Source organism: Gopherus flavomarginatus, chromosome 2 (genome assembly GCF_025201925.1).
Source record: "Gopherus flavomarginatus isolate rGopFla2 chromosome 2, rGopFla2.mat.asm, whole genome shotgun sequence".
In the NCBI taxonomy this organism is placed as follows: Eukaryota; Metazoa; Chordata; order Testudines; family Testudinidae; genus Gopherus; species Gopherus flavomarginatus.
This window is the reverse complement of record NC_066618.1, coordinates 79,806,183-79,820,901: the sequence shown is the minus strand read 5'-3', so window position 1 is coordinate 79,820,901 and position 14,719 is coordinate 79,806,183. Positions and strand designations below refer to the sequence as shown.

General features: G+C 45.2%; 1 protein-coding gene across 3 annotated transcripts in view; it reads right to left on the bottom strand.

Annotated features, from left to right (window-relative positions):
* Positions 1-14,719, bottom strand: part of POMGNT2 (protein O-linked mannose N-acetylglucosaminyltransferase 2 (beta 1,4-)) — a 271,191-nt gene that overhangs the window by 120,917 nt on the left and 135,555 nt on the right. For 2 of the 3 annotated variants that reach the window (XR_007772385.1, XR_007772388.1), the window contains 2 exons: positions 3,110-3,224; positions 1,180-1,334 (listed from right to left, as the gene is read on the bottom strand). The gene's annotated coding sequence lies outside the window, so the exon portion shown is untranslated. Of the gene's footprint in view, positions 1-1,179; positions 1,335-3,109; positions 3,225-14,719 lie in introns of those variants that run through there. The other variant, XR_007772387.1, reaches the window with a different exon arrangement.

Below are 14,719 nucleotides of genomic sequence, written 5' to 3'. Positions count from 1 at the left end.
GTTTTTGTGGGTGTCTTTTCTCTGAGGAGGTGAATAGTTCATGGCTGGTTTCATGGAAGAAGCGTGTTTTAAGGAGGGACCTGAAGGAGTACACGTGGGGAAGCTGAGATATAAGGACTGATTCTGATCCCACTTAGACAAGCATAGCTCAGGAGTAACTGCATGGGCAGCAGTAATATTGCACCGATGTTTCTGCGATCACAGGGCCAGACTGTGAAGCCCTCACTCCCACTAGTGTGCTGCTATTCACAGTGTCAGTACCACGGGACAACTCATGTGAGTAACTGCTCAACAGACTGAGTAAGGGGTTTGGGCCAGATGCTAACACTCGTACTCACACTGGGCAGCACCTTACACTACAAGTAGTCCCACTGAAATCAGTGAGACTGTCTGTGGAGTAAGATGCTACCCCACAGGAGTGAGGGGATCAGAATCTTAATACCAAGGCTTAGTTTAGTAAGGATTAGATTGTGATAGGGGAGTAAGAACTTGCAAGCTCCTGTGCAGACACCCAATCCTTGGGTCTCAATGCATGGGAGTAAATATGTGCTCTGTGGCCATTTCTCACCCACCTGCTCCAGATAGGGGGTCCTAGGCAGAGCTTTGACTCTGCCCTCCCTGCTGTCCCAATGGCCAGGGCACCTGAGCCAGCATAGTGTGTTCTAATTTGCTGTGGGTATAGGCCTGCAGAAAATTACTGCCAGTATAATTCCCAACTCTGGACCTTAGCGTCCAGGATATGGGTACTAGCCTGAAGTCCTCTAAGCTTAATTACCAGCTTAGATTCTGTAATGCTGCCACCAATCAGGAATTCCAGGGCCTGATACCCTCTGGTCCCACCAAACCCTTTCCTGGGGACCCCCAAGACCCAGATTCCTTGAGTCTCACAACAAAGGGGAATAAACCATTTCCCTTCCCCCTCCTTTCTTCCTCCCAGCTCTTTCCCGCCCTGGGTACACTAGGAGACCACTGTGATTCAACTCCTTGAATCACCATCCCGAGAGGAATGTTACCTTCCCCCTCCCTTCTTCCCCGGAGAGAGATACAGAGATAAACGCAGAGAGCAGGTTTTTCCTTCCCTCCTCCCTTTCCTTTCTCCCACCAATTCCCTGGTGAGTGCAGACTCCCTTCCCTGGAGTATTACAAAAGATAACCAAAAATATCAATTATATTTAAAAAAAAAAAAGAGGAAAACTTTAATAAAGAAGGAAAAACATAAAAATTGTCTCTGTAATCAAGATGGTAAATATACGGGGTTTTTATAGCTTATAGACAATAGAAAGAAGCTTTCTCCAGCAGAAACACAATTTAAGCTACTTCCAGCAAGTAGAAATCTGCAAATAAAGAAAAACAAGTTAAAAGACTATAACCGCCTTTGTACTTACTTACTATTCTGAATAGATAAGAGACTGTAGCAGGGAGATTGGCAGAAACCTGGTTGCACCTCTAGTCCCGTCTAGGACCCAGAGAGAACAACACACAAACCCAAAACCCACAAACAAAGGCTTCCCTCCACCTAGATTTGAAATTTCCTGATTGGTCCTCTGGTCAGGTGTTTGGGTCCCTGTTTGTTAACCCTTTACAGGTAAAAGAGACATTAACCCTTAACTATCTGTTTATGACATCTGCCCTCCCTGCTGTCCCAACGGCCAGGGCACCTGAGCCAGCATAGTGTGTGTTCTAATTTGCTGTGAGTATAGGCCTGCAGAAAATTACTGCCCCACTGGAGCAAGAGAGAAGCAGGGCAGGAACTGTGAACTGAGCACAGAGCTGTATTTGAGTCATACTGCCTCCTGGGGCTACTTCTGGGCTCTGGCAGTGTATGCATTGTTCCTTGCTCCGGACTGTGCTCACATCACAATATAGATCTTTAATACCAAGTCTTAGGCAATTCATTCAAGAAGCTGTCAGTAATCTAGGACGTTACGTTCTAGTTTCCAAAGCACTTAGCTCTGGAATGGCTTCCCCTGAGACATATTCCTCTTGGAAAGGACAGGGCAGAGATTCATCTCTGGAATGAGTCATAAGCATTTTACTTCTTAGGCTCTGTCTCTGTCTGCACTCCAGCTTATGTCTGCAGAACTTATGTCGCTCTGGGCTGTAAATAAACCACACCCCTGAGTGACCTATGTTACACCAACATAAGCGCTCATTTGCACAGCTGTATGTTGGTGGGAGAGCTTCTCCCACCAACATAGCTACTGCCGCCCGCAGAGGTGGTTTTATTGTGTCAACAGGAGAGCTCTCATGTCTTCAACCAGATATGCTGCAGCTGCGCCACTGAGCCGCTATATGTGTAGCCATGCCCTTATTTTCATACAATAGGTAGTCCTCAACTGATGTAAACTGGTGTCACTACATTGTAATAAACAGAGCTATGCTGATTTATTGGACCAGATCCTCAGTTGGTGCAACTTTGCTTTCCTTTATTTTCCCCTCCCAACTAGTACTTCAAACAAAAATAATAGCCCATATTCAGATCTGGTATGAGCACAGGCAACTCCCTTCAGGTCACGGGAACTTTACCCGCTTGCAACAAGTTTCAGATATGAAGGTGATGAGCGCTGTACAACCCCCAAAGATAAATGGGTCTGCGTGTGGTCTAGGAACTCTTTTCATATGCAGTTGTTCCTGTTCCTGGCAGCTTTAAAAAACTGAGTTTGGAGCTCAAAAGGAGCTGAGAAATGCAGGTGTTTTCATTTTTATGTTTAAGTTTTTCAGAAGGTTCTGAAAAGAACCAAGCAACATCTGCTTTTCCTAGTAGAAAGCACCTGGAGAGACACTAAAACTGTCTCCTTGTCCTGTTCCCTTCAGACTGAGGGCCTGTTGTTGCAGTCAGAGGAGGACAGGAATTTCTGGAATGCATATAGTAGGCCCAATCCTGCAAAGTGCTGAGCCTATCTTTGCAGGGTGCTGAGTGTCTCTATTCCCTTTAGGAGCTGAGCGCACTCAGCTTACCGGATCAGGTTTGCTGTGTGTGTTGCCGTTTTTCTGTGTACTAGCAGGAGCGTTATGAGATAGAACTCGGACACTAGGACTGCATCAAAACCAAGAATCAGCTGTTTCTGTTCAGCCTGATTTGTGCAGCAGAAAAACAGATGGGTCTTACCTTCAAAAGGCTTTTTTATTTTCCCGTTTCCAAATCATTTCCATGTGTGATTGTAAAGGTGGGGTTTGGGCATAGCATCAAGGCAGCCTTGGATTTGGGCCTCCTCCCTTCTTTCCTGAAAAAGTACACTACTTTTCATCTTTGTTCTCCAAGTAAACGACTTACAGATGAGAACCCAGAAGGATTCTGATTGAAGGGCCAATAGCATAAGGTCCTGCCGGGTCCTGGAGGCCTCTCTGCCCCACTTTGTGTATGGGTTTGTATGTGGAAATAATCATTCATTGATAATTGCATGGCTCTTTCTAAAGAGTAGGCCTGATTCGCCTCTCACTTGCACCGATGGAAATCAGACTGAAGTCAATGGAACTACATTTACGTCAGACTGATGGAAATGAGTGAAGAACCAGGCTTCTCATGTACCTTTTGCTGAACTAAATGATATTTCTATACGAGAAGCCAGGGGCATGACCAAAATTTGCCTAAGTAGGGAGACCAAGAGGTTCTGATTTTTTTTCGGCGTCCGGAGGGTTATCTCCCTGGAACCAAGCACATGATGGGTGAGCTCAATGGCACCTTAGAGGCACCCCCCATCCGCAGGGGCACAGATGGAACTTTCCTCCATTGCACACAGGCATGGGGTCTTCCCCTTCTAAGGAACATCATCTCCTCAAGACCCCATAGCCCTGGCCTCCTCCCACCTCACCCAGACCAGAGGCCGCACTTTGGGCCGGGTGGTCTCCAAGCTGGATCAGTGATCTGTATTGCTTCAGCAACTCTGTGCTGTGGACTCAGCCACCCTCGCAGCCACAGAGGAAGCTCAACAGGTTGGGCTGGCTTTTTGGCTTCATGCTGGGCTGAGGTAGATCCCACGCACACCAGCCACCCACCTGGGGAAGTAACTGGGGGCTGCTGAAGAGAAAGGGGATGTTCTCTGCAGGCCCCTTATGGAGTGTGGCTCTGGGTGGTTCAAACCCTGGACATGCAGTCCAAGGGGGAGGGGAGCGAGGAGGATGGTCTGGCCCCTCTTATTGCACCCCTGAGAGAAGCAATTAAGTAAGAGCTCTAAGGTTTAATCACTCCAACTGTGCTCTCCCTAGTCCTTGTCAGCAGCGGGAAGTCTGCCTAGTTCTTGGAACGGAGATGTCATGAAAAGCTCATGGTGCTGCTGGAAGTGGTGGTGGTGATTCTATAGCTCCTGGAGGTGAGCACTGATCCCATACCCTAGGATAGCATGAAAGTGTGATGTGCTGTCCTTTGGGTATGACATAAAACTGAGGGCCTCAGCACTTATGTTCAGTGATGCCCTGTTATGGTATAATTCCCCACTCTGAACCTTAGCGTCCAAAAGATGGGGTACCAGCATGAATTCCTCTAAGCTCAATTACCAGCTTAGTACTTGTAGCGCTGCCACCAACCAGGAATTCCAGTGCCTGGTACACTCTGGTCCCCCCAAACCTTTGCCCGAGGACCCCCAAGACCCAGACCCTCTGGATATTAACACCAGGAAAGTAAACCCTTTCCCTCACTGTTGCCTCTCCCAGGCTTCCCCTCCCTGGGTTACCCTGGAAGATCACTGTGATTCAAACTCCTTGAATCTTGAAACAGAGAGGACAATTCACCTTCCTCCCTCCTTCTCTCTCCCCCTCCCAGACTCTCCCTGAGAGAGAAAGTAATCCTAACACAGAGAGAAATTAACCTTTCTCTCCCCCTTCCCTCCTTTCTCCCCACCAATTCCCTGGTGGATCCAGACACAGTCCCCTGGGGTCTCACCAGAATAAAAAAAACAATCAGGTTCTTAAACAAGAAAAGCTTTTAATTAAAGAAAGAAAAAACAGTAAAAATTATCTTTGTAAATTTAAAATGGAATATGTTACAGGGTCTTTCAGCTATAGACACTGGGAATACCCTCCCAGCCTAAGTATACAAGTACAAAGTAAAATCCTTTCAGCAAAATATAAATTTGAACTCCTTCCAGCCAAATACACATTGCAAATAAAGAAAACAAACATAAGCTGAACTCTCCTTATCACCTAGTACTCACTATTCTGAACTTATAAGAGCCTGTATCAGGGAGATTGGAGAGAAACCTGGTTGCACGTCTGGTCCCTCTGAGCCCCCAGAGTGAACAACAACCAAATTCTAACAGCACACACAAAAACTTCCCTCCCTCAAGATCTGAAAGTATCCTGTCCCCTGATTGGTCCTCTGGTCAGGTGACAGCCAGGCTCACTGATTTTGTTAACCCTTTACAAGCAAAAGAGATAAAAAGTACTTCTGTTCTATTAACTCCTACTATCTGTTTATGACACCCCCCCACACCACTTTTCATACGAGTAGGGTTATGTCAGCCCCAGGACCCTTAACAAAGTCCAGCTTGGGGAGTTACGAGTGCAGAATGGCAGCCTTATTCCACCCCAGAAGTGGCTGCAATTCAGAAATGAGTGCTTTCCTAAATGGAGAGTACTTTTAACATAGCTCTATGTGAACATTTCAGCTCTTTGCCACATGAACATCTAGAAGCAGAGCCAGCTGCTGGCTCCAGTGCCTTTAGCTTATTAGCTCCGATTGCAAGCTTTTCTTCATATAAACCATTTCCTATCTCTACTCTGGCTCTACCATGCTGTTATGTTTGCATGGATAGGATTGTGTTTCCAAAATAAATAGTTCCAAAGACAGAATACAACCAAACCCCATTTTCTATCCATTTTATGCCGTGTCACATCATACTAAGAATTCTTTGTCCCAAGCTTAATAATTTGGCCTTGTATCATTTCTTTGCCTGGAGTGCTGATCCCTGGCTTCAATATCAGATTTATCTGACAAGTTTGGCTGGGCATGTGAAAGCATATTTGTTTTAAAGTTGATTTTGTTTCCAGGATAGCAATTGTTTCAAACTGTCTAACGTTTCCCAGGCAAATTGGGTCAGGCTCTATTTTACTGTAACAACACATCTAAACATATTAGACTGTTTCAAATGTCTGGATTTCAATGGCTGCCCTAGGAACAGTTCATAGTGCTGCCTGCTTAAAGAGCGTTGGAATCACTGCCATGCTACCTACAGGCTTGTATGTACATTGCATCCCCCTATTCATTGGAACCAAAGATGCCTTAAGTGTCTCTGAGTACCCAGCTGTATAGTGGCTAGTCTACAAAAAGGCTATTTATTCACACTGGTTTTGAGTCACAGGGGTCTGTGCAAACATTTAAAAAATGTTGTTTTCTATATGTTCTCACTCGCCCACCCCCTGCACCCCGAGATTCATTTGTTGTGTTTTGTCTGGTTTTTTGCAGTCCTCATGCAGACCCATTGAGTTTTGCATGATCTCCATTCAAAACCATACACTAACTCAGGTTCATTTGAAATGTAGACCTTGGTTTGCCAGAAGGTTTGCTGAACATGGACCAGGGTTCCAGCTTTGCAGTGAAACATGACACCAAAGGAGTTGCTTCTGGTTTTAGGTTTCATTAAAAAAAGTTTCACCCAGCTCCAATTGTTAGCCCTACTCCTAGTAACAACACCAGAAATTCTCATTGATCCCCTGTTTGAAAGGGTTTGTGTTTGGAAGAGTGAGTTTTGAGTTCTATTCCATATGTCACATGGATATGGTTTAGCTAACAGCTGTGGTTTCTTTCACACAAAGTAATATGGTTTTATTTTGCATGATTTCCATATAATGATGGCTTTGTAGAACTGTAAGAATTTCTGCAGTTCATGTGAGTACTCAATGGATTTCAAGGGGTGTTTTAGACTATTATTATATTTTGGAATTCACTTCTGAACCGTTCCCAGGACCTATAGGTTGAGGTTTTCAAACGAATTTCAGTGGGGTTTGCTTAACTCTCTTATACTCTTTTGGAAATTTCTGTAGGAGGGAGAAATATGGTGATAAGTGGGGACAGAAAGTTATAAAATGTACCAACCTTTCATACCAGGAAAGTTCAGGTCCAATGCAAATGAGACCATGGTCTCAGCTTAGTCCCCAGTGACTATTTCTGTGCACTACAGCATGAGACAAACCTACAGCTAGCATACATAAAGGAGACCCAGTGCTGTAATACAAGGGGTTATTTCAGGCCAAGGCTGAGCTGCATAAGCTAAGCAATGGGGAGAAATGTGCATAGCTTCTGCTAACAAAATTCCCATCTCCAACTCACAATTTTTACCAGTCTCTTATGAGCCTAGAAAACACGGCTACAAAGAAAAAAGATCTAAGTCTTTGTAGAGAAAGAGGCATAAAACAAAAGTTGGTAGTCTCCCTCCAGACACAATTCCCTGCTGTTGATAAAGCTCCAAATATAGTAAATCAGCCTTGAATTCCTCCTACATAAAAGACAGATCAATTCCCAGTCTTTCTCTTGCATATCCCAAACAAACAGTGCACCACTAAGAAGCTCAATCAAAATCATGCCAAGTCAAACTGAACTGTGAAATATATTTCAAGTGTGGAAATGCCAATGGTTTAATCAACACCTCGTGCCAATCTCTGTTCCTCTCCTCTTAGGGGAATCGTTGACATAGTTTTTGTACTACTTGAACTATATTAGTTTAAAATTAATACAATTAAAGCAGTGCAACCCTCTAGTTTGAATGCAGCTGAAGTGGTATAAAAGGACTTCTGATGGTATAGACTATTCCTGTAAATTGTGTGTAGACCAGCCCTAAGGGTATAGTCCCATTCAGCAGAGGGCTAATTTGGAAGAGGTCGTCTGCTGGGGAAAAGAAAGAATGGAAAAGAATTTAAGACCCTGTAAAGAAGGATTTAAGGCAGAGGACAAAAGTAAGTGTTAGTGTCTTTCAGACTCACAGGAGTGAAAACCATATTGTGAAATAAAACAACAGTAAATGCTTTTCATGTGTGCATACCTTCATAATAACTGACACGTGGCAATACAGCGAACTCCAGCATTCCCTGTGGGGACTGTTGCTGTCCCTGGCTGCATCTTGGCTTTTCATAAGACAGCTTGTGGTGTAGGCTTAAGCAGAGAGCCCTGCCAACTCTGCAGCCTTTAGGTTAGGAGGCGAAAAGAAACAGTGCATTGTAGGAATGCGACTGGTGAGACTCAACTCATGAGAAATGGCCAAGTGAGATGTGCTCCTGGATATGACTTTCAGTTTGCTTGGTGGAAAGGGGCATCTTTCATTTTATTTGTAGCTATATATTCACATATCTACTAGGCAACAATAAGGAAATGTAAAATGATTGTTGCAGTGCTAATTCTGTTCCTCAAAATATCAACTTCTTATCATCTGAGAAGTGCCTGATAACTGTTTTAACACAGTAAAAATCTGGTGATACTCTTGTCACCCCATAAGTCATATAGAAGTGCTTCAGTTAATGCCCGGGACACACTCTGACTGTGTAAACACAAAGGCTGAGATTCTGTGCTGCAGCTCCAGTACAGCAAAGTTCAGACCAGGGTGCAGCCCCCTAAATAGAGCAGGGCATATAGGAGCAGCACTACTTCGCAGCACTGCCGTCCCTCCCTCCCATCTCGGGGCTGTTCAGTTCTATGAAGGCAGGGCCGGCTCCAGGCACCAGCCGACCAAGCACGTGCTTGGGGCGGCACCTTGAGGCAGGGCGGCACTTGGATTTTTGTTTGTTTGGATTTTTTTTTTGGTTCGTCAGGGCAGCACCGGAGGGTTTTATTCATGCTTCGGCAGTGCGGCGTTCGGGGTGGGCGGGGCTTGGTGCTGGGGGGGTGAGGGCACGGCGCGGTGCTTGGGGGGCCAGAGGCTTGGGGCAGCGCAGCGCTTGGAGGGGGGGCGGGGGCGCAGCGCGGTGCTCGGGGGAGCGGGGGCTTGGTGCGGCGTGGCACTTTGAGGGAACGGGGGCTTCAGGGGGCGTGGTGCTCAGGGGCGGGGCTTTGGGCAGCATAGCTCTCGGGGGCTGGGGTTTTGATGGCACTGGGGGGGGTTCGACAGCGCAGCGCTAGAGGGAGAGGGGTACAGCGGGGATGCGCTCTTCTTTTTTGCTTGGGGGGGGGAGTTAGAGCTGACCCTGTATGAAGGTGAGAATCTCTGTAACAGTGAAGGCTCTCCTGCTCCCAACACACCCCTTCCTGCCTTGGCTCTGGCCTGACACACCCCGAGGCTGGAGTTTGTGAGGGGGCCTATGCAGGTCAGCTTCAGCAGTCCTATACTGTGCCAGTGTCCAAAGAATTCTCCCAGCCAGTTTATGGACTTTTTATACCCTCTGTGCAATAGCCAAAGTGGAAGGAGAATCCCTCCCCATGGCTTCAGATTGCAGTCTGAATACCATTGCCCCCAGGGCCAAGACGAATGTACCTTCCTTCAGAACTGAATTTACAAGAAAGTTATGCTAGGCAAAATTCCTGTTTGCCTAGCTCCTGCAGTTTATGCTGCATAACTATATATATAATAGTATTCAAACACAAACTAGAGATGGACAAACCTTAAGAGGCAACAGCGAGGCACAGCTCCAGTTTCTCATGGTCTGAGGGTGCTCACACATGGGTTGTGAGTTAAGCCTGTAACAGAGATATGAGCTATCGACAAAATTTAGATCCAGATCCAAACTTCCTCACCGCTTGAGAGTGTTCATATGCAGGGATTTAATTCAGGCATCTCTACTCACCACAAACACAACGGCATTCTATGTAAATGTACCCCTTACTGTGTATACATGTGCAGAAATCTGAAACCAGAATTCTGCTTACTTACCCTGTTCCATTTCCTGATTTCCTCCAGTGCTTATTCAGCTAAATAGTCATAAACATAATGAGGATACAATTCCATGAGAACTGGAAGTCGGTGCTTTTCCTCAACCTAAAGCATGTTTATGTGGGTTGAGCAGAGAAGTTGAGAGGCTGCTGCATACAGCTGCTGTGTATTTATCATTTAACAACATGTACAGGAGATCGTCCCATCTATATTAAGAGGGTGTTAAGGTTGAGAGTATGTATCAGTAAGATAAGGGTAAAAATCATTACATGGATGTTGTAATATCACTAAGCCAAACATTACTCACTCAGGAAATTCAGAGTTAAGGTTACACTTAAAAAAATCTAACCATGATAAAGTGAGGAATTCATAGGCATTCAGGGCATCCAGACATCCTTAATTCTGCCCCCATAGTGATACCATTCAATAACCATAAAAATTATAAATTTTTAGTGTGAGATCCCAGATTAAACTGACTTTTAAAGACACATTAGCTATTTTACTTATTTTCCCCTGGTGATGCCACCAGCAACAGAAGGAAAAAAGTTATTTCCTTATCAGAACAGAGAATCATCAGCTGCTTTGTTGTTAAACTTGGGGTGAACGATGTGTGTGTATTGGGGAGTGTGGTGCGTGGGTGTCTTAATGTTGATCTATAATGTGGCAAAAGGGAGCCACACAAAATGCAGTACCACTGATCTCGGTGCAGCCTTGCTGGCATGTATGCATGCTTAACTCTACTCTTGTGAATGATGGTCCCACTGAGATCAATGGGACTGCTCACTGCAGTAAAGTTAAGTATGTGCATATATGTTTGCCTGATTGGGGCCTTAGATACATGCATGGCATTGAAATGAAACGGGGCTTGTCATAAACAGATAGCTAAGGGTTAACGTCTCTTTCACCTGGAAATAAGTATCTGAAGCACCTGACCAGAGGACCAATCAGGAAACAGGATTTTTTCAACTCTGGGTGGAGGGAAGTTTGTGTGTGAGTCCTTTGTTCTGGTCTTCTGTCTGTCTCTCTCTCAGCTATGAGAAGTGATTTCTATTTCCTGCTTTCTAATCTTCTGTTTCCCAGTTGTAAGTACAAAAGATCAGATAGTGATTTATATGTTTTTTTTTTATTTACATGTCTATAGTTGCTGGAGTGCTTTGAATTGTATTCTTTTTGAATAAGGCTGTTCATTCAATATTCTTTTAAGCAATTGACCCTGTATTTGTCACCTTAATACAGAGAGACCATTTTCATGTACTTTTTCTTTCTTTTTATATAAAGCTTTCTTTTAAGACCTGTTGGAGTTTCTCTTTAGTGGGGAACTCCAGGGAATTCAGTCTGTAGCTCACCAGGGAATTGGTGGGAGGAAGAAGTCAGGGGGAAATCTGTGTGTGTTAGATTTACTAGCCTGACTTTGCATTCCCTCTGGGTGAAGAGGGAAGTGCTTGTGTTTCCAGGCTGGAAATGGGGGAGGGTGGAGTCCCTCTGCTTAGATTCACGGAAGTTGCTTCTGTGTATCTCTCCAGGAACACCTGGAGGGGGGAAGGGAAAAGGTTTATTTCCCTTTGTTGTGAGACTCAAGGGATTTGGGTCTTGGGGTCCCCAGGGAAGGTTTTTGTGGGGACCAGAGTGCCCCAAAACACTCTAATTTTTTGGGTGGTGGCAGCTTTACCAGGTCCAAGCTGGTAACTAAGCTTGGAGGTTTTCATGCTAACCCCCATATTTTGGACGCTAAGGTCCAAATCTGGGACTAGGTTTGACAGGGCTATTATTCTGAAAAGGGTCACTTTTATGTTGAGTAACCTGTCCCCATCAAAGTCACTGGCAAAACTCTCACAGGCTTGAAGGCGGGGTGGGGGAGGAGGAAGAGGAGGAGGCAGGATTTCACCCCATGCCAGAGGATAACAGTGAGAAGTATTGACTGGTGGAATGCAAAAAATCACACTCCATTGCACAGGGAAAGTCAGAGGAGCCCTTTCTACCGCTTTTCTCATCATGCCAAAATAAGAATAATTTCTCAGTTTCTGATTCAGTTCTTTCTTGGACCTCCACCAACCTAACATTCCTCAGTCTGAGCTTATTCTCCGGGTCACTGACAGACAGATGTCTGCAACCTGGGCACACAAGGCACCACCTGTTTTACCATTTTTTTAAAATATAAGAATCCATCTACTGCACAGTTATAAACACTGACTAATGGTAATGACGTCTTCAATCCTTTTTATATTGCTCTCCACTTTTCTAAGTGAATTTTGTGCCAGATTTCCAGCCCTGGAGTGGGGCGCCCTCTATTCACAGACTAGGAACAGCACAGACAGAGGCAATGCAACTCCCCATGCTGCCCTGCCTCCCATAGGGGAACTACCTCTAGGGAAAAGAAGGTAGATCATTCTCCATGCCCATTCGGCCCTTGGTCTGTTGGCTGGGATTGCCAGTTAGGGGACCCTTTTACTATTAGGCTATGCCTACACTACAAGCTGGGGATGTGACACCCCTGCTTGTGTACACATATTCCCATCGAGCTAGCTGTGGTATAAATAGTAGCATAGCCACAGTAGCACTGGTAGAGGCAGTGGAGGCATGTCTGAGCCATGCTGAGCACAAACCCTCATGGAACCAGTGGGCATGTGCTTTGCATGGCTCAGCTGTGTCCCTGCTGTTGGAACCAGTGCTACCATGGCTACACTGCTATTCAGACTCGTGCTACTTCGATGAGAGCTACCCCGCATATGTGACTTGAACAGGGTAATCACAGCCCTAGCCCACAATGTAGACAGAGCCTTAGTGTCAAATGTGATGTGGGAACTGGGAGAACATCATCCTTCACATGGGCCAAAAACAGTCTCTAGAAACCAGGGCAAGATGTAAACAAGCACTAAGTAATGAAAGAATTTATATTTCATCTGTGACTGACTCAACCAAAAGGGTGAGGTGAATAAAATTCATTTGAATGATCATTCATTTTTGTTGCCTAAGCTTTTAATACTACACATTTACCTTGAAAAATGCCTCCACGGTAATGTTTTTCTCCTTTGTTTCAGTTATACGGCTAAACAAATGCCTGAAAATCTGTAACAGGTCAGCTTCTGCTCTGACTGGATTCTTATTTAGGATGCCTGTCAGGAGCCACTTGACATAAATCACACTGCAAGCATTTTTTAATCTTAGCAATTCTTCTTGTGCCGAAGGAGGCCCCAAAGCTGCAAACCCGCCAGCTGTGACAGAACTAGACCTTTTGAGAGAACACTTGGAAGTGGGAGCTGAGTGCATTGCTCACCAAACCAGGCATATTCAGAAACACAATGAAGCTCTGATAAGTGTAAACCTGCTACAGGAACATGCTCAGACCTGCTAAGCAGACGGAGACCCTGTTCTTAGGGTACGTCTACACTACAGGGTAAATTCGAATTAGCTTAAACCGATTTTATAAAACAGATATTATAAAGTTGATTGTGCGTGTCCACACTAGGCACATTAATTCGGTGGTGTGCGTCCGTGGTCCGAGGCTAGCGTCGATTTCTGGAGCGGTGCACTGTGGGTAGCTACTGTAAAATAATGAGGCCAATAACGTCGATTTGCGTCCACACTAACCCTAAATTGATATAGTAATATCGATTTTAGCGTTACTCCTCTCGTTTTGTAGGAGTACAGAAATCGATTTAAAGAGCCCTTTAAATCGATATAAAGAGCAGTGTTGTGTGGACGGGTGCAGCGTTAAATCGATTTAACGCTGTTAAAATCGGTTTAACAGCGTAGTGTGGACCAGGCCTTAGAGACATCAGGCGGAGCTCTCCTGCTCCACATAACCCCCCTCCCATCAGGACTGCAGCAGTTCTGCATTGCATTGTGATGTTGGGTCGCATTGTCCCAAAGGAAGGGGTTACAACTGTCACACCTTACCTTACAAAACCCATCGGTGAGTGAGTCTATACAGTTATTAGTGTCACTTCCTCAATACACAGTTGGCAGGTAAGTCCATTTCCATTGCGCCAAAAGTAAAATACAATAGGAAGTTGGCTTGGCAAAACTTCGGGCTCTGTCACGGGTCCCACTCTGCATCCATGCAGGCGAGCATGGGGTGTGAGATACCCCCTTACGCTATTGTGTTGGTTATCGGTGCTGGAGTCACAACAGCAGCCTCCCGGGATCTCCTACTTCCCCTCTCATACACGTCCTGGTGGTCAGCCCAGCTGCTCCAGGAAATGGACTGCCATAGCTTACTCCTCTTATGGAGCAAGGGGGAAGCAGGGACTGAATTGTGACTGAGTCACAGTTTGGTTCCTGCTATGCTGCCCCTTCATCTGGGCAACTGTAGGACTGAATAGAGCACTCAGGGAGAGACACTGTCAAGTAAATTGGTGGGTGTGAGCTTTCCTTCTGATTTACTGTATGGGTATGATGAGCAGAGGGGGGCCAGCTTGCTAAGGAGGCGGCTGAAGGGATCTGTGGCTGAATAAAAAACACAGGTCACTGAGGACTTACTTGCTATAGCCAACTTTCTGCACAGCTCACAGAGGGAAACCAGTTTGAGGAGATGTGATACTTTGCTCAGTAAGGGGAAGGGAATATCTGGGTACAGCACAGAAGACTCAAAGTTAAATGCAGTAGAAATCTGCCTAGGGAGTAAGTAGTAGAATTGTTCAATTGCTTGAGTTAACTTTCTGCTATCCCGACACAAACATATTTAGGCTGTTTACAATTTATTGAGTCTGTTTGTACTGCGTTCGTACAGTGCCTAGTGCAATGGGCTCCGGGTCATCAACTGGGCTCCTAAGTGCCAACATATTACTAATCATAATAGAAGTATTATGGGCTAACAGTACATAACGATTTTAAATTCACCACCCATTGCTTATTATTTAAAGGATGCCATAGGCAAGTAAAAATGTGGCATGCTCTTTGTTACATACCCATCCTATTCATTCCTTTTT